Raw genomic sequence first — 23,304 nt, forward strand, 5'->3', positions numbered from 1 at the left:
AGCAGCTTTTGAGTTTTGTAATTTCAGAACTAGCCCGTGCCTTTCGTTCTGTCCCATACCAAGCCACATCATTTGTTTCCAAGAAAGGAGCCATAATACCAAGGAAGGAGTTTATTAGGTTTCTTGCCTTATGCACTCAATATCTTTGGGGAAATGCCTGAGCCATGTCAGAGCAGAACTAAAGTCTTATTATAATCTCACTTGACTATAAACTCAGACAAGATTATAAAACACGGTCAAATATGATAACGTAATCTAATTTTGATGTACATGTGACTAAGAAAGTACATGTGCGAAACACATCTATAGCATTAATTTTTTATTCGCAGCTATAAACTATACATTTTCCAGTAAATAACAAATGTAAATCAAAGAATGAGGCATTATCTAAGAAGGAAGAGCCTACTGGCTCCAAAAGGTTGCATCACCTTAACAAAAACAAATTCCCTGTTTTAATAGGTTCTTCTTTTAAAAAAACAAACAAACAAAACTTCATTTTTCTAACGCTGTAATTCTGGGGGTGCTTCTCCATGCCAGGGTGCATTTGGCAATGTCTGGTATCATTTTTAGTTGTCACAACTGGAGAGGGTATGTTCCTGGCACTAGTGGGTGGGGACCAAGGATGCTGCTTAAACACCTTAAAATGCAGAAGACAGCCACCCCACCAATCACGAATGATCCAGCCCAAAACATCAATAGCGTCAAGATTAAGAATCCCTGGTCTAAATAATCTTACCTCAGCTGAGAGCTCAGTTTCTACTCTTCTGACCGTCTGACTTTTGATAGGAACACATATAATAACATTGCTAAACATTCTCTAAACGTCACATGAGACCCTACAAATATAAACCACATGCAGTACCTAGTGAGGGAGGTGCCAATGATGGTAGTGGGCAGAACTCTGAGATAACTCCCATGGTACCTGCTACAGACTAAATGTTTGTGTCCCCCAAAATTCCTATTTTAAAACCTAATCACCAAAGAGATAGCATTAAGAGGTGACTTGCCTTGGGGAGGTGATTAGTTCATGGGTGTGGCACCCTCATGAATGGAACTATAGAAGAGAACCGCCAGAGAGCTCCCTGCCCATGTGAGGAAACAGGGAAAAGATGGCAGTCTATGAATCAGGAAGCAGGCTCGCACCATTGTGATCCCAAACGGCAAGAAATGCAAGAATCAAATTCCTGTTGTGATAAACCACCTACTCTGTATGGTATTTTGTTGTAGCAGCCCAAACTGTCTAAACCAGTACCCACCAATTGGCAATCTGCTCCCTTTGATTATGAGCAGAATCTGCCACTTGCTACTAAGCCATGGAATACGATGATGGTGAGAGGATTTTGCAAATGTAATTAAATTCCCTAATGAGCTGAATTTAGTCAGAGGGAATTATTCCTGGTGCGCCTGACCAAAGTAGATAACCCCTTTACAGGAGTCTCAAAGAAAGACTTCCTGTTGGTCTCAAAGACGCAAGTCATCATGAGTTCTACAGCGACAAGGCAATGAATTTTGTAACACCCATGTGCAGCGCATGGAAGAGGACTTGAGCCCCTGAAGAAAGGCCAGCCCTCGCCAATGCTCTGACCACAGCTTTGTAAGACCCTGAACAAAAGTCCAGCCCAGAGCTCTGACCCAAGAAAAATGAGCTAATGAAGGTATCTCATGTTAACCTACTGCTAAGCTGGAGGTAATTTGTTACATAGCAATAGGAAACTAATATAATGACCAACAAATTATATCACAAATAAATTCTTTTTGTTCCACAAGTTATGATGAAAACTCTTAAATGCAGGTGAGAAACACTTTTCCAATAGTCTTCCCTACACAGTGGTGTATACCCCAGTTAGATGGTGTGAGCTTACAGTCTAAAAACAGAGTAGAATGGCACAAATGGGAGGTTTAAAGAGCCCCAGGGATGGTTTACTAATGTTGACAGTAATGGAACAATCCAAGTTCATGAGTGATATCAGCTAGACAGGGAAGCGCATTGATTTATGACTCTGAAACAAGTCTATTACTCCATCATCCCTGCCCATTCCACATCCTCCTCCCTCAGCGTTAGCCAACACAGTGCAGTAACTCCCATTAGCCTGTATCTAGCCTGCTTCTGCAGTCGCCACTTGAACCACCTGCCTTGGTTCACCTTTGGTGGGTGTTGACTTGGACTGAGTACCTAGTTAGAAATAGGCCAAACTGATCTCTGACCTCAGTCTGCTGCTCCCTTGATTTTCGGCCTTGGACAGTGTCCACATCCGGTAGGGAAGATGGGGAGATAGGTGGACTAAATGACTTCTAGCAGGTCAAATAGTTTATGGTTCTATGAGTCCATAACAGAGCTCTACAAACCTGCAAACGTTACTTTTAATTTGGGAGAAAAAAGAGCATTATTGTGCACCACGAATACACAGACTTAAATTATTTTTAGTATATTGTTAATTAAGAGTGAACAAATGAAAACTAGAAATAAACTCCATGTGTATTAGCTCTGATTCAACAATAAGACCAAAACAAAACAACCAATTATACATAAAACAATAAAACCCATTAAAATTCCAATTATCACCATTAATTTCATGTGGCAGATGATGTTATTTTGCTGACATTAAATTGCCTTTCAAAATGTAAATATAGTACTAGCTGCTAAAAATGTAAATACAGTACTAGCTGCTAAAGATATAAAAATGCAAATACAGTACTAGCTGCTAAAGCCTGTGTTCTCTTGGGTCTGGCATGTCCCTGCTACCTCAGGCTGTATGAGGACTCAGCCTGCCCACCACATTCCTCCCCTGGAACTTGGGCAGTTCTTCCTGCTACGTGATGCCATACTGACTGCCCTTTACTTGGTCTAACTGTGTCATTCAGGTTTTATTGTCTGCCCTTCTTTTATTGCTCATTGGCCCATAACCACTGAAGCACAGCTCCTTCCTTGGACAACAAAACCATGTGACAGGACCTGGCCAGATGGCTCAGTTGGTTGGAGTATCATCCCATACACCAAAAAGTTGTGGGTTTAACCCCTGGTAAGGCACATGCCTAGGCTGCAGGTTCAACCCCCACTCTGGGCACATACAGTAGGCAGCCCATTGATGTTCCTCTGTCACATCGATGTGTGTGTGTGTCTCTCTCTCTTCCCCCACCCCCCTTACTCTCTCTAAAGCCAGGTGAGGGGGTTAAAAAGAAAACCATGTGGCAGGACTCTATTATAGAGGGGAAGCAGTAGAACCAGTATACAATTATTTATTATTTGTAAGATTATCATCAGAAGGAAAGCACATCCCTGGCTGATGTGGCTCAATTGGTTGGAGTGTCATCTTGTAAGTGAAAGGTTGCAGGTTTGATTCCCAGTCTGAGTACATATGATCCCGTCTGGGCACGTTCCTACAGGAGACAGCCAATCAATGCTTCTCTCTCACATCAACATTTCTCTTTCTCCTTTCCCCCTTTCAAAGAAAGCAATGAAAAAAATATCCTTCAGTGAGGATTTTTTTTAAAAGGATTAAAAAAATAAAACAATGAAAAAAAATATCCCTGGGTAAGGATTAAAAAAAAAAACAAATTTCAGAAGAAATTCTCAGACAGATTTGAAAACATGTATGCAGAACCTTCAAAGGACCACAAACTGCACGTTAAGAAATGCAGGTGAATGAAGAAAGGAAAGCAGATTGGAGAAACAAATAATGTTATCAATGATATGTATAGTAAAGCTAATATAGGGTGTGTATGCTGTGTTCTGTACTTCAGTAAATACCTTAGGTGCATCATCATATTTTCACTATGCCTTATGGTTTTGTTTCCCAATAAGATTTTGTTATAGCCTCCTCCCCAAGAAAACTTTGTAGATATTTTTCTGTAATCACCCCCACATATAAAATTGTAATACCACAGATATACTGCGTACATATTATGTGCAGCGCGTATTTCTCTACTTTTACATAAAAAGCTTAAGAGTTTTCACCCCCCAGTTTTTGTCCCTTTGAGGGTAATACTGTCCCCGCATTGAGGATGTATACCCTTTGGTAAGTACAGTTTTAAATGCCTGGCTATTTAATGAAGTAAGTAATTATGGACAGCGAGATAATAGAGGCATAAATACAGTCCATTCTTGTTATTCGTGGTAGTTATGTTTTATCGAGTCACTGCAAACACTGAACTAACAATACCGAATCATTGCTCTTAGGGGAAACACAGGATTAGGATTCCGTGACTCTGGTTGCTTTTGTCATCAATCCATGTGTTTCTGTTTGAAGACACCTTATTCAATGTACTTTGTTGATTCATTAACATTCAACCCAAGGCGTGGAACACTGGCAATCATGCCTAAATGAGCTTACCTAACACAAGGAAGGCACATCACAGCCTTCCTGCACTTGAGGAACAACAGATAGTTCTTAAGCATGATATTTGGAGGGCATTTTAAATAGTGCAATCACCAATAAAAAAGTGCAAAAATGTGAAAAACGTGGCACTAAATAGATCACAAAAAAGTCACTTATTTACAGCATGAGAGCTGAAACAAGAAGGCAGAGCATTGCTTGTTTAAACTCAGCTTGGACCGTGCACATAGGGTGACTCAAAATTTTCACCACTCTGCACATGTCTGTAAATGACCATGAAATAAATGGTTATTGACTTGGGGGTTATAATTAAATTTTAGTAATTATGCAGATTCACAAATACAGAATCCACCAATAGTAGGGACTGACTGTATATAACCTTGTATTAAATAAGTCTTCACAGTCCATCACCAGCTCTCAGGGGGACTGTAGTGGGTAGAGAGAGGAGGCCAGGTTTACGTCTGACTCTGCCAATTACCAGTGTTGGGACAATTATTAAACCCTTCTTTGCTTTACTTTTGTCAGCTATAATAAGGGTAGAGAAAACCAACTCCTGCCTCATTGGGCTGTTTTGAGCATTACATAAAATAATGCTAGGATAGTATCCTTAGAAAATGCTCAAAAAATCTTAGTATAATGGGGCTCATATTTTGGATACTATTAACATGCTCTGTTCTTCTGCTTTGTTTCTTGAAGCAAAGCCTTCACTTTGGTGAGTTCAGGTGGACAGGGAATAGGTGTGTATACGGTGGGGGTGGGGTGTTTATAAGATTAAATGTTAGAGGAGGAACTCAGAGGCAATATTAGGCTTCCAATAGCCAAAAACAGGTATCTGCAATATGACAAACATTCTTGCAAGACAGCCTATTGCATTAAGAGGAGACTGCTTACATTTCTCAACTTCAGATAGGGGTTGATTAGATAAGTAGGTACTACACCGTGGCCAAGTTGACACATAACACTGTCCATCAGGGTCGGGGTCCCACAAGTTTAAGTTCCATATTTACTACTTCTAAACAACGTGGTCAGAAGAAAACCTGTCAAATTCTCTACGCTTCATTGTTTTCACCTATGAGATAGAAATGAAAACAAACAACAAACAATTACTTATTTCCTCTACTAAAAATGGGGCACTTATACCCATTTTTCAGGGTTTGTTGGAGGTTGTTATGAGTACGAAATAATGTACAGTTTCTAAAGCATCCAATTATAGGCAATGCCAGCAAAGGCCCACCCTGCAACTGTTTAATGTTGATCCATTTATCACAGTTCAATTTGCATCAGGAGTCTGAAATGAACTTTAAAACCCTAATTGTTGCTTTACTATTCTATACACATAGAATAGTAAAACTGTACAAATCATATATATCCAGCAGAAATCTGTCAGGTAAGAGCAAAATAGACAATTCTGCTCTCTAAGTGCTTTATCCAAGTAAAAGTGTATTTGTTTATTGGCTATTAGTGGTTATTAGCCTATCAGAAATCAGAAATCTGCCTGTTGGATTTGGTAAAGTAAAATTTTGCACTTTATTAATTTCTTCCCAAGTGGATTAAAAGGCCCAATTACTATCAAATACAAATAAATATCAAAGCACGTGAAGAATAAGTAACACATTGAAGTTGGTAAACACTATCTGTAACAAATTAATACAGGCATGTAATTCTGAACCACAGTAGGCGAAATTCGTGATGGATCGATCAGTTAGGCCACTTGGGGCACATGATTAACCCAGGAATGCTAGCAGAAGAATGTGCTGGTCTTCTATTCCACTCACACATCCTTTGGGCTTTTTGTAGAGTGAGCCGCATTTTCCCAATATTTGAAGAGAAAGAGAATGTTCATTAAATGGGGATCCTATTAGAGACTGATTTTAAGTCTCTTTTAATTAAAAAAATCCCATAGGTAAAATAAGTTTCTTCTCTCCTCTCATTCCCAGTGCCCAGGCTGATTCTGCAAATGCAGATGTTTAAAACAAGACATTCACACATTCCATGGTGATTCACTGATAACATGAAGAACGTAAAGAGTGGAACAGAAGAGATCAACCAATACATGACAAAAAAAATCTATCACTGGGTCCTGAGATTTCTAACATTCTTAAGAGTTCAAGAAACCACTTGCAAACTTGATTCCCTATTATCAGTTCCAGATTATATGCACTAAACTCATTCCTGTGGATTCCAGCCGCAGACTCTGATGAGAAACCCATAAATAAGCACGTGGACCTTGGAGGGAGCCTTAGCCACTTATTTCCTGTTTCTTTCGGTCACCTTGTTTTCAAGTTGCTGTTGGAGCACCTGAATTCATATTCAATGTCCACACCAAGGGAAAGAGAATTTGTCAATATATCAGAATTAGATCAATTAGAGTGGTTGGTCATATTTGTGTGTTGAATCCACTGTTCTTTTCCTATCTTATGTGACAGTATCTTGCCTTCTCTGATCCAGACTTCAAATGTCTATACATACAGAATAATAATATTAAGTATCTCCAAGGGTTATCTGACTTAATCCATGACCCAGGTGCATGTTAGTTTTTTGGGGGCGAGTTGAACAGATATTGTGAAAAGCACCTTAATCCTTCCAAGACAAACAGGGAGAGATTTAGTCAATGAATCCCCAGAGTCAGAGACCTTGCAAGAGAGTGAGAGGAGGAGAAATTTAACTCTGAGCTCTCTGCCTTGTTTTATTGAGAGCAAAAACCAGAAGATGGTATTCTATGCTTTTGTTCTCCTGTCCTTTGTCCTCTCCTGGTGAAGACTGGGAGTATGGGCTAAGAAGGACAAAAGGAAGACAGGAAATGAAATAGAGAAAACTGTTAGAATTGTTTTATTTACTTTTTTCTTTCAAGACATTTGATGTCCTAACTGGAACTTTCTTTACTACAGTTTCCCCAAAACACCAAACCAGTGACCTTCGGGCCACGGAGCACGACACGCACTTCTGGAACTGGGGGTGGTGGGGAGACAGGGAATGTGGATCCAGGGAACAAGTTACTCCCGGCACCTAAGAAGCTGCCATTCCAATGGGTTTATGTCGAGCCTGAGAAAAGCCAAGGACGCTTTTCAGCATTTGCCTCATTGCTAAGCTAAGTTGCTACTCAAAGACAAGACCTGGTGTAGAGTGCTGACATTTTTTTTCTTTATTTTAAAAATATATGGAACATAAAATTTGCCATTTGAACTCTCTCTTAAGTATTTAATTCAGTGGCATTAATTACATGCCCAATGTTCTGCAATCATTACTATTTTTCCAAAATTTTTTCATTACTTGACACAGAAATTCTATATACATTAAAAGATAACTCCCCATTCCTCTCTCTACCCTAGCCCCTTGTAACCTTTAATTTGTTTTCCATTTCTATGAATTAGCTTATTCTAAACATTTCTATCAGTGGAATCATACAATAGTTTTTTTTTTGTGCGTGGCTTTTATTGTTATTGAAATGTTTTAGGGTTCATTGAGGTTTTAGCGCATGCCGATGAGTGCCTCATTCTTTTTTATGTTTGAATATTATTCCATTGTGTGTACACGTATACCAATCTTTGTTTATTCATTCATCTACTGAGGGGCATTTGGGGTGTTTCCACCCTTTTGCTGTTGTGAGTAATGCTGCAATGAAAGCGTGGTGGCTTTGGCCACTTGTGGTTCTAAACTTTCAAACTCCTTGTGCTCGTGTCCAGCAGAAATCAGACCCTGAGAGCTGCGGCTGAAGCAGATGAACAAAGTACACAGGGTTCTTCCAGGAGAGAAAATGGGATAACCCCACTGCTGGGTCAGCCATTCCTCGAGAGCCATTTAAACCCTGCTGCATCCCTGGGGTGGGCAGAGTGCTAGGGGTTAAGGGAATGGAATGTAACATACGGTTCCTCCAAGGGTTATATTACCTCCAGGCAGGGCTGTGTGGCTGGTGCTGCGGGGCGCTTGAATCTAGATGAGCCAACCAGCACACACTGCACGGGCTCACAGATCAGACACAGGGCTTCAGGCTCTGAACACACACCTGCTGCAAAGCTCTGCTCTGCAGGAGCCTGAGGGGCTCTGACTGGAACAGGATAGCTGGGGGACTTGGGACTTCCTCTTCCTCCCCTTCATGGGGACTGTTTTTTAAAAATATATTTAATTGATTTTGCTATTACAGTCATCCTAATTTTTCCCCTGTGCCCCCCCTCTGCCCGGTACCCCCATTCCCTCCAGTAATCTACCCCCTTATTTCATGTCCTTGGGTCATGCATATAAGTTCTTTGGCTTCTCCGTTTCCTATACTGTTCTTACTACCTTCCTATTTTGTACCTACCAATTTGTACTTCTTAATCCCTGCACCTCTTCTCCCACTCTCCCCCTTCCCCCTCCCACCTAATAAACTTCCAAATGATCTCTATTATCTGTAATTCTGTTCCTGTTCTGCTTGTTTGCTTAGTTTGTTTTTTAAATTCAGTCAAAGGTTAAAGATAAAGAGAGAATCTTAAAAGGAGGAAGAGAAAAGCAGAGAATTACCTACAAAGGAGCTCCCATGAGAGTTCTTAAGAGAAACTGCTGGCTAGAAGGGACTGGCAAGAAACATTCAAAGTGATAAAAAGTAAAGATCTACATCCAAGATTACTCTGTCCACTAAAGCTATCATTTATAATTGAAGGGCAGATAAAGTGCTTTCCAGGCAAGATAAAACTAAAGAACTTCATAATCACCAAGCCGTTATTATATGAAATGTGAAAGGGAACTATATAAGAAAAAGAAGGTTGAAACTACAAACATAAAACGACAACAAAAGCACAACTACATGGGCACTGTTCATGTTCTGTCTAGGACAGGTAAGAATTTTAGCTTCAAGTCAGAGAGCCCAGGAGGGGATATCCCATTCTCTAACCATACAAGCAAAACCACGGTGTGAAATGCAAGTCCATGGCTGAAACGCATGCAACCCTGAAGGCTGACTAATCATATCAGTAGCATTAGCTTAAAAGTTGAAGAGTAGAAGAGAAAAAATTAAACAGAAATAATTTGAATTGGTCAGCAGTCATTCTACATCCTACCATCAGTCTTTTTCTTGGCAAAGAAAGAAGGTACACTTAGACAAAAATCTCAGTTAAAACCAGGGTGTGATTACTAAAATGAAAAGAAGAAAAGGACATGATTTCCACATAGCCCTCTTCCATCCATCAAAGGTAGCAGATGGCTGCAGTCTGTGGGAAGCATGACATACCACCTTGGAAGGTGTGGACTGGCACCTTGGCTTTGCCACTAAACCAGCTGGTTGAGCCTGAGGGTTACCCTACTTAGTGAGTACCTCAGTTTCCCCATCTGCAAAATGGAGTATTGTTAAATATAAACTAATTGAATAGCTATGAGAATAAAATGAGGTTAATAAGTCAATTGCTTATAATGGCATATATAGAATAAATACTTAAAAGATATAAGCTATGATTAACCATCCTCCCTATTAATATTCTTAATCAGTAATTCAGTTTAATGCAACAACTAAAGCCACCCTAAATTCATTGTGTGCAAAGGATTGTGGTTACCACTAGAAAAATACAAGACTGTACATATTGGGTTGGGGAGGTAAACCACAGACACATGAATAGAAGTAGTGCAAAGTTAAAGAGGATCATTAAGTGGTATTTCCAAATGCTATTTGACTCACACAGTTTTACTGCTATTTAGTGTGACTGTTCTTTAGTCTTATAATGATGTGAAAAATATGTAGGTTGACTGCAAACAACCATGCCTGTCTTTTCCATTGGATCCTCAACTTCTTGAGGGTAGGTTCTGTACCTGCTTTGCTCATGGCTCTACATCCCAAAGCAAGCATTCTGCCTGGTATCTTATGGGCACTCAGAACGTATGTGTTAAAGGAGCTGGAATGAAAGTGAATGTCTGATTCAGCATATAAGCTGGAAATTTCTTCCCAATGGAATAGCCTTGTTACTTTAATATTTCCTAATAACCACTGCCCCTTTCTTACAGGCAACACTCAAATCTATGTTAATCCCAAAAGTGAGTCTTTATACAATGACAATGTGCTCAGTATGCAAAACAGGACTGACAAAATTCACAGATTCCCAGGTCATGTGCTCTATCGTGCTCTGTGTTAGTTTCCTAGGACCCCTGCAACAAATGACCCCTAACTGGATGGCTTAAAATAACAGAAGCTTATGGTCTCACAGTCTTAGAAGGTAGAAGCTTGAAAACAAGGAGAATCTTCTCCAGGCTCCTCTCCTAGCTCCTGGTGGTTGCCATCAATCCTCGGCATTCCTCGGCTTATGGACACATAACTCCGATCTCTGCCTCAGTTATCACATGGCCACCTTCCCTCTGTATGTCTCTGTGTCTCTTCTTCTAGGGACATCAGTCATATTGGAATAAGGGTCCACCTTACACTTAACAATTATATCTGCAATGACTCTATTTCCAAATAAGGTCACATTCTAATGTTCCAGGTAGGACATGAATTGAAGGAGGTGGGGAAGAGTCACTGTTTAACTCAGTAGATACTTCAACACCATTTTCTACAAAATTAAACAGAAAGCAGAAAATTGCACCCTGACACTATCACACAAACATTTCCTCAAGTCTCATTGCAGGGCAGTATCATTATGGGTGGAAAAGAAGGATTAGCAGTAAGATTTAATGCATCACGGAAAGCAAGAAGTCTTAAAGTTAGGGTATCCGCACTGTGAAAAAGCAAACACTTGACCTGTCGTCATAGGTGGTCTCATGTTGAAAAGGCCAGGAGATAAGTCACTAATGGTACCAAGGCAGAGCTTGCTTCCCCACCCTCACGCCCACCTATGGCCCCGCAGGCAGTTCCACAAGAGTTAACACAGATGTCAGCTGACACAAAGACAGATGCTGCTGCTGCTGACAGATGGTGCTTCACAGCTGGATTTCTGAGCAGAGTAATGAGAGGATCAGACCATAGTCAAGCTAAAGAGTACGTGCATCAACACAAGAATTTCCACTGTACTGTAAGTCATCCAAAAGACAGTTTTATGCTAATAACAATATCACTACAATTTTCACCAGTCATTTTCCTCCCAAATTCTAATGGGGTGCTGTGGCCCAAAGATCAGGAGACCATGCTTTGCTTAATCCAGATGCACAAGGAAAAACAAGAAGAGTTCTTTTTGAAGTTCCGTGCTGTTTCAGCAAGATCTGGAGCAACTTCAAAGTCCTATGTTCATTTTCTAGCATCAAGAGCCTCTGGTGTCAATAAACTCATTACTGCCTCTTCTGATTCACTCATTCATTCATTCAACATCCCATATGCCAGACACAGACATCGCGTTAGACACAGTTCCATGACCAAGCCATCTTAGCAATGGAGGTTACTTTATTACAGGGTCTTAAAGGCAGGGAAAGAGTATAGGAAACAACTTCACCTTTCAACAGAGAACATAATGACAGGGACAGGCAGTGACATCCTTTAAATTTTTGTAGCTTCATGTGACTCAACCCCAGTCTAAAGTCCTACAGTCACAGACCTTTGTACCCTACAGCTGGTCACTGATGTTCAGGGTTTTTATACAAAGTGTGTTTACCATAATTATCAGAGATGATCAATCTAAATTAATGGGAATTCTGAATAATAAATAATTCTTAAAAGGCTTTGATTCTCCTCTTTTCACGCATAAGTATTAAACGTAACAAAAGTGAAAGGGCTATATATTTTTTATCTTAATCTTATTTAATACAAAACAATCTTAGACTCTAATTGTGTTCCCTACCCACATTGTCTATGTATTAAAGAGTCATGGACCAATTTGTGTAGAAGGGAAAGAAAAAGATCCAAAGAGCCCTACTTAGTAAAGCGGATTATAAAAAACAAGTTTTCCTACCATAGAAAAGACACAGGCAGCTACTATTGTTAAGAAAGCACTTATAAGGAGCAACTGAAATTCAGAGCTCAGATCCATGCTTACTCCTTGATTAGCTGGGAAGCCCAGAGCAAGCTACCCAACACTTTTCAGCAACAATCTTGGCCCCTCTGATTAAGGGAGAGGGACATTGCAGGACACCATCTTCCAGATCCCTCTCCACTACCACATTCTTTACTCTCTTCAACGAAAAAAGCCAGCAACTCTCTACCACAACTACAATCCACTTTATAACCACAAACCAAGATCCAAAGAGAGTTAAACCTTATAGGTCAAGGGGAAGAGACAGAGTTGTTAACCAACTTCCTCCTTCTCCTACTGAGTCGAAATTATGTATGTATATACATAATTGCCTGTAATTAAGAAAAAATATACTTATATATTTATACATATGCACATAGATACATATACAAATATATATACAAATATATCTGCATATACATAAATACATACACGCATATTTATGTCACCAAATCACAGTTGCATTATTTCACTGCTGTGTCTTCTCCTTGAATGTATGACTTCTGACCCTGCCTGTCCAGTTTGATCTTAAGTCTCCAAGTGAGAAACCCACTTTTATTGCCTGCCATGCTGCTTAAGAGTATAATGATTCTCCTCCTACATCTCTTCTGCTTTCCCCGTGTTGAGAGGAGGTTTCCTTGTAACCACAATGGGAAGCTACAGTCTATTTCACAGGAGTAATTATCACACCAATAGGCATCTCTAAACACTGGGCAGCTGAGCAAGTATAAAGGACAGCAACAGAGCACCTCACAGGTCGTCAGAATTCTTCTAAATCAGAACTTGAACAAAGGAGAGGCTAAAGTGGTACACTGAGTGCAGTGCTTGTCCCCACCCCTGAATCCATCCCGTCCCCCTGATTTTGTGTCGCTGTCACATGGTTGGCTGAGAGTAAATTCCCTATGATCTCCAGCAGGGAGCTCTGCCTGTCCTACGCCTATCAACAGGAGGCCATCCTTATTGTCAGTGATGGGCTGGCCAGGTAGTGAGGGGCAATTAGATGGTCAAGGCTGTTTAATAGTAGGGAAAAACATGTTCTTTCTCTTTGGGTTATAACCACAGAAGTTGTTGGCAAACATATTACACCAGAAAGCAGAGACCACCTTAGCATGAAGATGCATGCAGCAAAATAGAAAAATAGAAAGAAATGAAGCAATGTTATCACTAAGACATTACCCAGTTCATATCGGTACTGATGTCCACCCTGCTACTATATTTCTGTTCCATAACTAACTGGGGACAAAGGAAGTGTTCTGTCTGCTGTGCCTGGTGGTGAACACTGGAACTGCAGAAATTGTATGCTTAAAGATAAAACTTGTAATTCAAGACAAAAATTTCATCCTAAAGATACTTTTTTTTTTATGTGAAAGAAGCACTTTGGAACTGTAGAGACTGATTTTAAAAGAGTTTGAGTAAATACGAAGTAATAATTTAAAAGTGATTAATTGTAATGTTTTTAAAAAGTACAACTGAGTAGAAATAAGCAGCAGTGTATATATAGCCACATGATAAATCTGATAAGTCTTCCAGACCCTGGGAAAGAGTATAATATGCTCTGAGCAATGAACAGATGACTTGGTAGGTCTTTCTTCTTTTAAAAACTTTAATTCAGTTTCCACCTATAATCTAGGTTGTATTTTACAAAGCTCTATGCATTAAAAAAAAAATTACCCTCCCTAAATTTTGCATTTGCAACCCTTTTATCATATCAATTGAGGTCAAAACCTAACTTAAGGCTTGCAGGGGCCAGTGAAGGGAAAGGTATGGTTTCTATAAAACAAGATACATTAAGCAAAATAAATCTTTCCTGGAACTGGAATAGTTCTTGAATACAGCAACTTAGAAGCTAATCTCTCTTCTCTTTTGAAAATGTAATAGTTTTGCCTTTTGGCCAAAATAAGATCAAATACTCCACCCATTGCTGTTGTTCCTTTCCTCACTCTTTCTTAAAGTACTGATCCTTGGTTAATAATTGTAAAATTCTGTAGGATTCTTTCCCCCAAACTCTTCTAGCACCAAGACGTGGCTTCATCCATGAAAGTGATAGGGATGTCCTGGCAATCCCATCTGGTCTGAAGGAAGAACAGGACATTAATGCCTCCCTCTAACTCCAGGCCTTCTTCACTCACCCTCTTGGAAAACTCATTACACTCATCTTGGAAAGCAAGCTGCACTGGATGCATACATTTTGTGGAACACAGATGGAAATTCTAGAGTATGTTTATGCTATGAGTATGTTCATAAACACTCTGGAATGCAATTTACAGGGCTTTAACTCATTTAAATAAAAAGTAAGAATTTCAGGCATTTGTAATGCTGTTTATTCTTGATGTGACGCTATCTAGGGAGATGGTTTCAGACGTATGATTTGGAACATGCAGAATAATCTTGCCTGCCTCAAGACGTCTATCTTTTATAACAGAGGTGGAATTAAATATGTTGACCTAAGTACTTTCCCTCCTGCCCTTATTATCCTTCCTTCCTCATTTTTTCACGATGTCACCCACCAACACTGATGTCAACAGATCATGTCACCAGCCAAGTTTACAACTCCCTAACAGTTTCCCACAGGGTTCTGATGTAAGCCTAACTCTCTACTATAGCCCCAAGACTTTGTGTGATGAACACCCACTGCCCTCCTCTCAGCACTCACCGGCATGGTCCCCAGGGAAGGAGCCTGTCTGTCCAGATCACTGCTGTCCACAGCGCCAGATGCTCTTGGAGGAATTCAACAAATATTTGCTGAATGAACTAGGTAATTCTTCTCATGTAAATATATACTTGGCCTTTTTCATTTACCCAAATTACAAAACCAGCAGCTTTTTTTTAAATACAAAGAATCTTCAAGTACAGAAGAAAAAAATTAATCCAGATCAACAAGAGAGTGATTTGGCAAAGAGTCTGAATGTCAACATTGAAAGGAAATGCCGCTCGTATCGCTTTAAGTTCATGGCAAAACTACTAAAAGTTGTTTACGGCCAAGTAGAAATCTGACAGGGGTTAAGAAGAAAATAAACTCAGAATAGATCAGAAACTAAATTAGTTGGAGGTAAGGGCGGAGGATGCAGGGGGGAGAGGAGTAAGATCCCAGAGGTGCTGCACCTGAGCAGACAGTGTTGCCCAAGCCTGTGCACCATTTACTAGGGCGGCCTCTAATATTTTCATCTCCACCTGGAACCTAGTTGGCATCTAGCATCTTGTGAGCATCCAGCACGGGATGCCCACCAGCAGTCAGATAGGTAGCTTTGCCAGCTTTGCTCACGCCCAGCCCGGCGATCGCGTGCCACTGGATGAGAAAAGACACCAGGGCAGTAGAGGGGATGGCCTACCCTGAGGCCCAATTTCTTGATGTCTCTGAAATCAAGGAGGGACACAGAAAACGGACATGAGATCATGGGTAACAGTCAAGCCTGCACGTACATTGTTGGATAAACTCAGCACACAAAAGATGGTTTGGGAATAGTAATGTATAAAAATTTGAATTTGAAAGTCAATATTCATCTTTATTTTAATGTAGGAAGAAACATTAAAAGTACAGAAGTGAAGAATTAGTAACTAATTCTGAATACTTAGTTGTCTATTTAGAAACAAAACAAAACAAACTCACTACACACAAACATGTATCTTCATATTGCACATTAAATTCTACCATGATCTCTCCCTCCAAAAACAGAAATTATTTTAAAATGCCTTTTTCTTAGTTATTTCAAAAGCAGGCCTTGGCCCATTTGGCGTGACCATACATTCTGACTTAGCAGGTTGCGTGCTGTGGAGAAAAGGGCCCTTGTTTTTACAGACAAGAGCACTTTATCCTAATCCTAACTTTGTACTTGAACAAACCACTTACTATCTCTGAGCCTTCATTGTTTCTTTTGTGATGCAAGAAGATTAGGGCTGAGAGGTCCCCCAAGCTGTCAGAGCAGCCAGCCCCCACTGAGCATGTGCTTCCATCTTGTTATTCCACTCCGTGGGATAGGACCCGCGCTAGTATCCACAGAGAAAACTGGGGCATTGATCGGGTTACCTTCCCAAAGCGTGGAAGTGAAAAGTACCAGGCATTAGAGACCTCGGTCACCGCACTACATCATCTCCTTGGGTTTTTATTATAATCTCTTGGGGAAATACCCGGACACTGGGGTCCGTGCAGTGGGATGTGAATCCTTTGTCACTTATCACCTCCTTGACCTTGAAAAGATATTTAACTCTGCCTCAGTGTCCTTGTTTATCATGGGCCCAAGAGTGGTGGGTTTTCTATGAATTAATATACTTAAAGCACCTAGCTCTATACTTGGCATAAAGAATGCACTTCATAAATGTTAACTATTAACTCTGTTCTAAGTATGAATTAATCCAGTTGTATTCTACTGTGATATTAAGGTCCTAGATCCAAATAATTTATTCTTCCTCAATAATCAGATTAGAGAATTCAGGCCAGGTCTCTTTTTCTAGGTGGTTCTTTTGCTCCTGTATTGGCTATTCTGGTCTGCCTGTACTTCCTCAAACTCACCTCATACTTTGTTCTAGCACTTTTGCCAGCTTAGGATGGCATCTCGTCCTCTCCTAAATAAGACTCTAATCCACTATCAACGCTTCCACAACAACCTTTCTCAGGTCTCAGGGACCCCACCCCAGTTGGAATGCTGGTACCATTTATAGTCATTCGGTACTTAAAATTATAGTAATCACAAATGACATTTATAGCCTTCATGGGAATATACCAATTGGGTTTTACATATGTTTTTTTCACTGCACTGGCCTTCCTGCCTTCTTGCGTGCCCTTGAATCATAGCTGCTCATACAATGCAGTGGGCAAAGAGACTACGCCCTCAGGAAAAGTTTACTGCTGATAATAACAATGCTCTAGAAAAAGGGGAAGTGAAAACAAAGTCACAGTGGACTTCTTTTCACATACAGGTATCATTTTAAAATGTAAAGAGTAACCAAGATTCTATGTCAGTGTGTACAGACCCATGCAGAAGCATAACAAACTACAGTTAGCAACGGGACAGACAAAGAGATTTAGGGGAAAGGCCCAGCATTTCCACTGCAACCAAGAACTTTTTCAATATTCAAAGAAGAAAGCTGGTGCTGGCATTTTTGTCAGCAGCAGCTGAACTCTAGTGTGTCACAAGTACAGGTTATTACATGAAAGGCCAGTCTACAGTTCTGAAAACCTGAACTCTGGATCATGTCCAAGGCCATCTGGAAATCTCTATTTTAGACCACTTCTCTAGCATCAGTCTCTTTAGGTTCCTTAAGCTATCTTCAGCTTCATTATCTAAGGCACAGTCCACAGGCAAAGTCCACACTCACCTCCATCCCCAGGGGGAGCTGGGAGTAGCAAACCACACTGCTGTTCCTATCCCTGAATTACAGGCATCAGGAATCGAGACTGTCTGGTGAGTCACTAATAAGCATCCCCCCAACACCCGGCCTGCCTCCCCCCCCCCACTTCATGCAGAGTACACCTCCCTTACCACCCAGGAAGGACCAGGAATACCATTTCAAAGGGTAGCTAAGTTTACTGGTGAGACCGCCCAAGATCAAAACAGATACACTTTTAACCTTTTCAACTGTTTACTTTTCAAATGCCTTACCAAATTCTTGACCTCCTTGACCCACCATATGTCCTCCCCTCATATACTATGAAAAGCCTGGACAACCAAGACATTAAATCTCCTGTTTAGCCATCTCAGCCTCATGATATTTAACTTCCATCAATTGCATGGTGTAGAGAGCAATGGAAGCAGATGCCTTAAATCCCACTTAATCAGTATCAATGAGATCAACTCCAGGCCCATCATCCCATCAACAAATATTAAGTCTCTAATGTATATAGAACATATTATGGGCATTGGAAAAAGTAGTTTATCACAAGAAAGAACTGAATGGACTGGATTTTTAATATGTAAAATCCCCCAACCCCTCAAAAATGCCATTTTGTAGGTAAAAAAGGTCAACCATTTCACTTGGTTCTACCCAATAATAAACATTTCTTGGAAATTACATGATAAGGTTGGTGATGAGTATGAACCAACTAAATGTCGTTGGACAGGGCTCAAGATACAGTCACTTACACCGAATTCTTCTCTATACCATATAGTGTCATAGTGAGTAACCAGCGAACTTATTTATACTTATTTATAGAAATAACATCTATTCAGCATAAAAAGAGAAAACAAGCCTCAAATAAAAAACATGAAAAAATATTTGTCATATTAAACAAATAAACTACAACAAAACCTGTACATTTTTATGTCAATCTCTTAGGCTATTTAACATCTTACAAAACTCTTGGGAAAGTCATCTTATTAATTCCTAATCTAAATCTGTGCACCAGAAAACTTAATGAGAATTCCACACTGAGCAGACAAAGATGCAGGTCTGCTGGTTTCCAAAGAAGAGGCAAATGACAGGAGAATCTGGAGAGAGTGAGAATGAGGAAGGGCCACATACGGGAACAACATGCAAGCAAATGTTCACCAGCCTTCATACTCCAGCGAAGCTAACTGGCTTTCAGTCACCAGTTTTCATCTTAAAGATTCTAACATTTCCAACATTAGCTAGCATTGTTGTTCTGTTAGGAGAATGGTTTCATTGCTCATCCTTAAAAACTTCCCAGTGTTCAGCCAAATCATATTCATGCAGCAGTCTGAGAGAGATGACACTTCGCCTGTGTTTGAGTATGCAAATTTTATCCCTGACTCTGTGATTCACCAGCACTCTTTGTACTTGTTCATTTTCAAACACAAAATTTTAGCCGTACGCTAAAATGCGATGTCAGCATAATAACTTCTCCAAATAATGAAAATAATCTCTTACTAATTGTAAACTTCTCCAAATAATGAAAATAATCTCTTACTAATAAAATTTCTTTTCCTTCTATGTGGCTAAGAGGCTTCGTTTCCTTCTACATGAGATAAATGTTACAAGTAAAATTTCAGTCTTTTATTCCATGTAGAAAACCTGCTCAAAGAGCTTGTACTATCTGTGTAGACAGACAAATGTCCTCCTCTTTCTGATGGTCCAGGTCTCCAAGTCAGTCACCAGAAAACACACAGTCAGGGGCAAATGATACAATACTACCACAAAGCTTTCTAGGGGACCCCCATTTTAAATGGGAACCTGAACTGAAATGGCTAAATAGTGTGGAATTCAGGTATTCCAAACAAGAGGAAAGGATATCTATGACCATGTCAGGCAGTATGTTAGGGACTTTACATACATAATCCAATTGAATTCTTTGTAACGACGTTATGAACCAAGCCTTCTTCTCTCCATTTTCAAGGTAAAAAATTAGAGTGCAGAAGTCTAACTGGCCCAAGGTTGCAGTGCAAGTCCCTCCCAGAGCAGAACCGGGTTCTCCTGCTTTCATTATCCTGCCCCACTATAAACGACATGGATAACTATCAGGTTCGGAGGAGAAGAATATCAAATGGGGGTGAAGGATGAACAGAACAAAGACCTAGATTCCAGTCTAACTTTTAGAATTACCGTATTTCACTGTGTATAATAGGCACCCACGTTTTGGGACCAACCTTTCAGGAAAAAAAAATCTTTCGTTCTAATTTTTTAATTCAGTTTTTATTTATGTATATTTAGATACTTGTTTTCTGTATTATAAAGGAACTTTAGCATTTACTTTGGAACATAAGGATATTGTCATTGCTTTCTAGAGTTACACTTTTAACACATAAGCATAAATAAAAGAATTGAAAACATATAGATACAGAATTAGGATTAGCTATGTATAATGTGCATCCTTATTTTTCCCTCAAAAAGTTGGGCAGAAAAGTGCACACTATACATGGCAAAATAGGGGTAAGTTCTCTGCGCCACAGTTTGCTCACAGCCTGAACATGGTGCTGAATGAGCACTTGTTGAGCCCCGAGATTGCTGGGAGTCTGAAATGACTCCAGTGCAGTGGCCGTCAGGCGGCCTCTTACCACAATGGGCAGATGGCTAAATGGGAGGCCAATCTCATTCCTCCCAAATTTCAAAATTCAAATCACAAGACCCAAGGCAGAGGGGACTGATGTCATTGAGCTCCTGGCTCTGCTAAGTGTGAGAGAGCAATGAAATCTGACACTTCCAGAGTCCAGCTTTGGTCTAAGCCTAAGCCTCCTGGCTACTTCTGAGACTTTCCTTTTGTGCTTTCCTTTAACAAGGAAATTATTTCCATTGTGTAAGGAGAAATTTGCGCTTCAGTGCATCATCCCATGACCTGTAAAATTCTCCAGTCTTATCCGAGAGCTATCACAACCCACTACTACCAAGGGGCAAATTGGTGTTGCAATCATTCAGGCCTGGGGAGATGCTGAACACAGGAAAACCAGATTTAATCTTTGAAACACTAAGGGAATAAAAAGGACAAGCTGTGGTCAATGTGGTCAAAGACTTGCTCACACAATTTAAAAATCTGCTTATTTTATACAGAATTTTTCATGATGTAAAGACAGAAGGGAAATGAGACAAGAAGTAAAAGGATACAACCATTAGCTTAATTAGAAGCATTTCCCCAAACACAGCTATGTGACTCACTAATTTATACAACAGATACTGACTTACTCCCTGTTTTACAACTAGGCATTAGGAGCTGGGAACCTACCAGCAACAGCATCTCTGCTCTCAAGACATGCACCGTCCAGGGGAGGACTAACCCTATAAACATAAGTACCTCTACAAATGCAGTGAATAAAAAGGCGGGGCACTCTGGAGGTCACCGCAGGTCCACGTAGCTCAGACTTGGCTGAGGGAACAAGATGACCTGGGAATTTAGACAAAAAGTGAGTGCACATCCCAAGCAGAGTAAAGTCCAGAAACAAAAAAGAACATAGAACAATCTGGAAACACATAATTCAATGGAGCTAGAGAAGATAGAAAAGTGAAGGGAAGGAGGTGGGAGGTGGTTGTGAGACTTGAAGTCTTGCAGATCCTGGTAGGGAACCTGGACTATATTCAGAGAGGAGCAAGGCACTGTTCCAGGGTTTGAACCAGGAGACTGGCATATCAGAGTACAGAATGGCCGTGTGAGCTATAGCGTAGAGAACTAACTGGAGAGGGTAAAACTGGAGGCAGTGAGACTGGTTAGAAAGATAGTACTGGAAGTAGCAGTGATGGGGGGAGAGAAATGAGTAATTTGAGAGATGTGAGTCCAGTAGAAACACCAGGAATTTGTTATTGGAAAGTTGGGGTGAGGCATGTAGAAAAGCCACAGATGGCACCCAGAATGATCTCAAGTGTTCCAAGGAGTAAATGTCACCTAGCATCTTATACACAGACAGTTGAAGACAGGAGGTTCTCTGAGTCAAGCCTGCACCCAGAGGCACCCAGAAAAGACTCTAAAATGGTACCACATGTGCATCTTTCTCCGCTCACTGTCCTCACGCCTGTGCAGTTCTTGAACTCTAGTATATATCCATCCTCTTTACCTTTAGATCAAGCCCAGCTAAGACTCAATGGCTCCCTTCCCTTCGGCTTGCGTCTTCCAAGCAATTTTCATACCATTGTTGACTCTCAAGGTCAAAGATATCTCAAGACGTGTTGTAAGAAAAAAAATCATTCTCTTGAGAAAAAACATGGCACAGACTTGGGATGATAAATGAAGTACCAATTGTAGTTGCTTTAAAAAAAAACACACAGAGGATTAAGTATCAGCCAATTTTTCACAGCAACATTCATTAGCCGTCGAGCAGATGGAGAAGCCACTGAAACACGTGGGTAAAGTATCCAGAGCCACCATCTGAATCTCGCCTGTGCCTCCGATTGCAGCATTGAGGGCTCACTGCTGGAATCCAAGGCTGGCTTGGGAAACCCAGCAAAAACAGAAACAGCTCCTTGGGCAGCGTGTTGGCTTGACACTGCTACCCCCACAAGGCTTCTTCAAGGACAGTTTCCAAAGCCATTCCTTTTGATTTAGAGATTTAATAGCAAGCTAAATAATGCAATTCATCAAGCCTTTTTAATCACAAGTATGCAACACGATGCTCCCTCCCCTTACTGCACGCACTGTGTGCACACGGGAGCAAATGGGTTGCCGACTAATACCTGAGGTAACTGGGTGCTCAGATCCAGAATTGGGACTTTTTTTCCTCTTATATATTCATCCTTCTTTCTCACTGAATGTATTTTGGAGGTGACTCCATTAGTTGCAACAAGAAACCCTTTGATATTTCTATCAGGAAAGGGGTTTTGATGATCCATTCAAGTTCACCGATTTCCATATGAAGAATCAAGAAACAGCAGATTGGTAATGTCAAAACAAATAGGAAAATGAGTTCAGTTTAAAAAAAGAAAGATTGGACTAAAATCTTCAAAATTTGAACAAAGCGAGGTTCTGATGGCATTGGCCTTCAAAAACTCATATTTTAGTAATTATTCCATAATTTGCATGAAAATGGAACATGGGTAGTGGTCAGAGTGACATTTTAAAACTGGGGGGGAAGGAATCAGCCCTGGTTGGGGGGGCTCAGTTGGTCGGAGTGTCAGCCTGTGGCCAAGGGGTCATGGGTTTGATCCCAGGTCCGAGCACATATGGGAAGGCAACCAACCAATGTTTCTCTCTCACATTAATGTTTCTCTCTCCCTCTTCCTCTCTGTTTTCCTCTCTCTTTAAAAGCAATGAAAAAAATGTCCTTGGGTAAGGATTAAAAAACTGGGAAAAAAATAACATATATTGTATATCTGTATATGTATGTATTTCCCAGCTGCACATAAACTATTATTGAATCGAGATTATAACATTACTTTGGCCTTGGGCCACAGTTTTCCTAAGTGATGACCAAAGTCATGGATTTACACACCAGTACTTTAAAATGTGTAGTCAAATCAGCCTAAAATGTTTTTTAAAGTGATAACTTATTTTGGGAATAATAGCACAACACTCACTTTAAAAATTTGACCATTTAGTTCTGACAGTAAATAAATCCTGCAACAGTCTCTCCGAAACCTACCAACATTAAGTAATAAATCTTTGAATTCAACGTTACACCAGACATAATGCTGTAAAGTCAAAGTCTAGTTTTTACTCGGTGACCTCCGTTTTGCCTCTGCTGGACAGTAAATCTGATGCA

General features: G+C 40.3%; 1 protein-coding gene across 1 annotated transcript in view; it reads right to left on the reverse strand.

The window, feature by feature from the left end:
* The window catches only part of FBXL7 (F-box and leucine rich repeat protein 7), a 340,176-nt gene that overhangs the window by 244,885 nt on the left and 71,987 nt on the right, over nt 1-23,304 (reverse strand). The window lies entirely within an intron of this gene.

This window comes from Pteronotus mesoamericanus, unplaced genomic scaffold, assembly GCF_021234165.1.
Source record: "Pteronotus mesoamericanus isolate MK-2021 breed Mesoamerican mustached bat unplaced genomic scaffold, CSHL_Meso_final contig_50, whole genome shotgun sequence".
NCBI classification, from domain to species: Eukaryota; Metazoa; Chordata; class Mammalia; order Chiroptera; family Mormoopidae; genus Pteronotus; species Pteronotus mesoamericanus.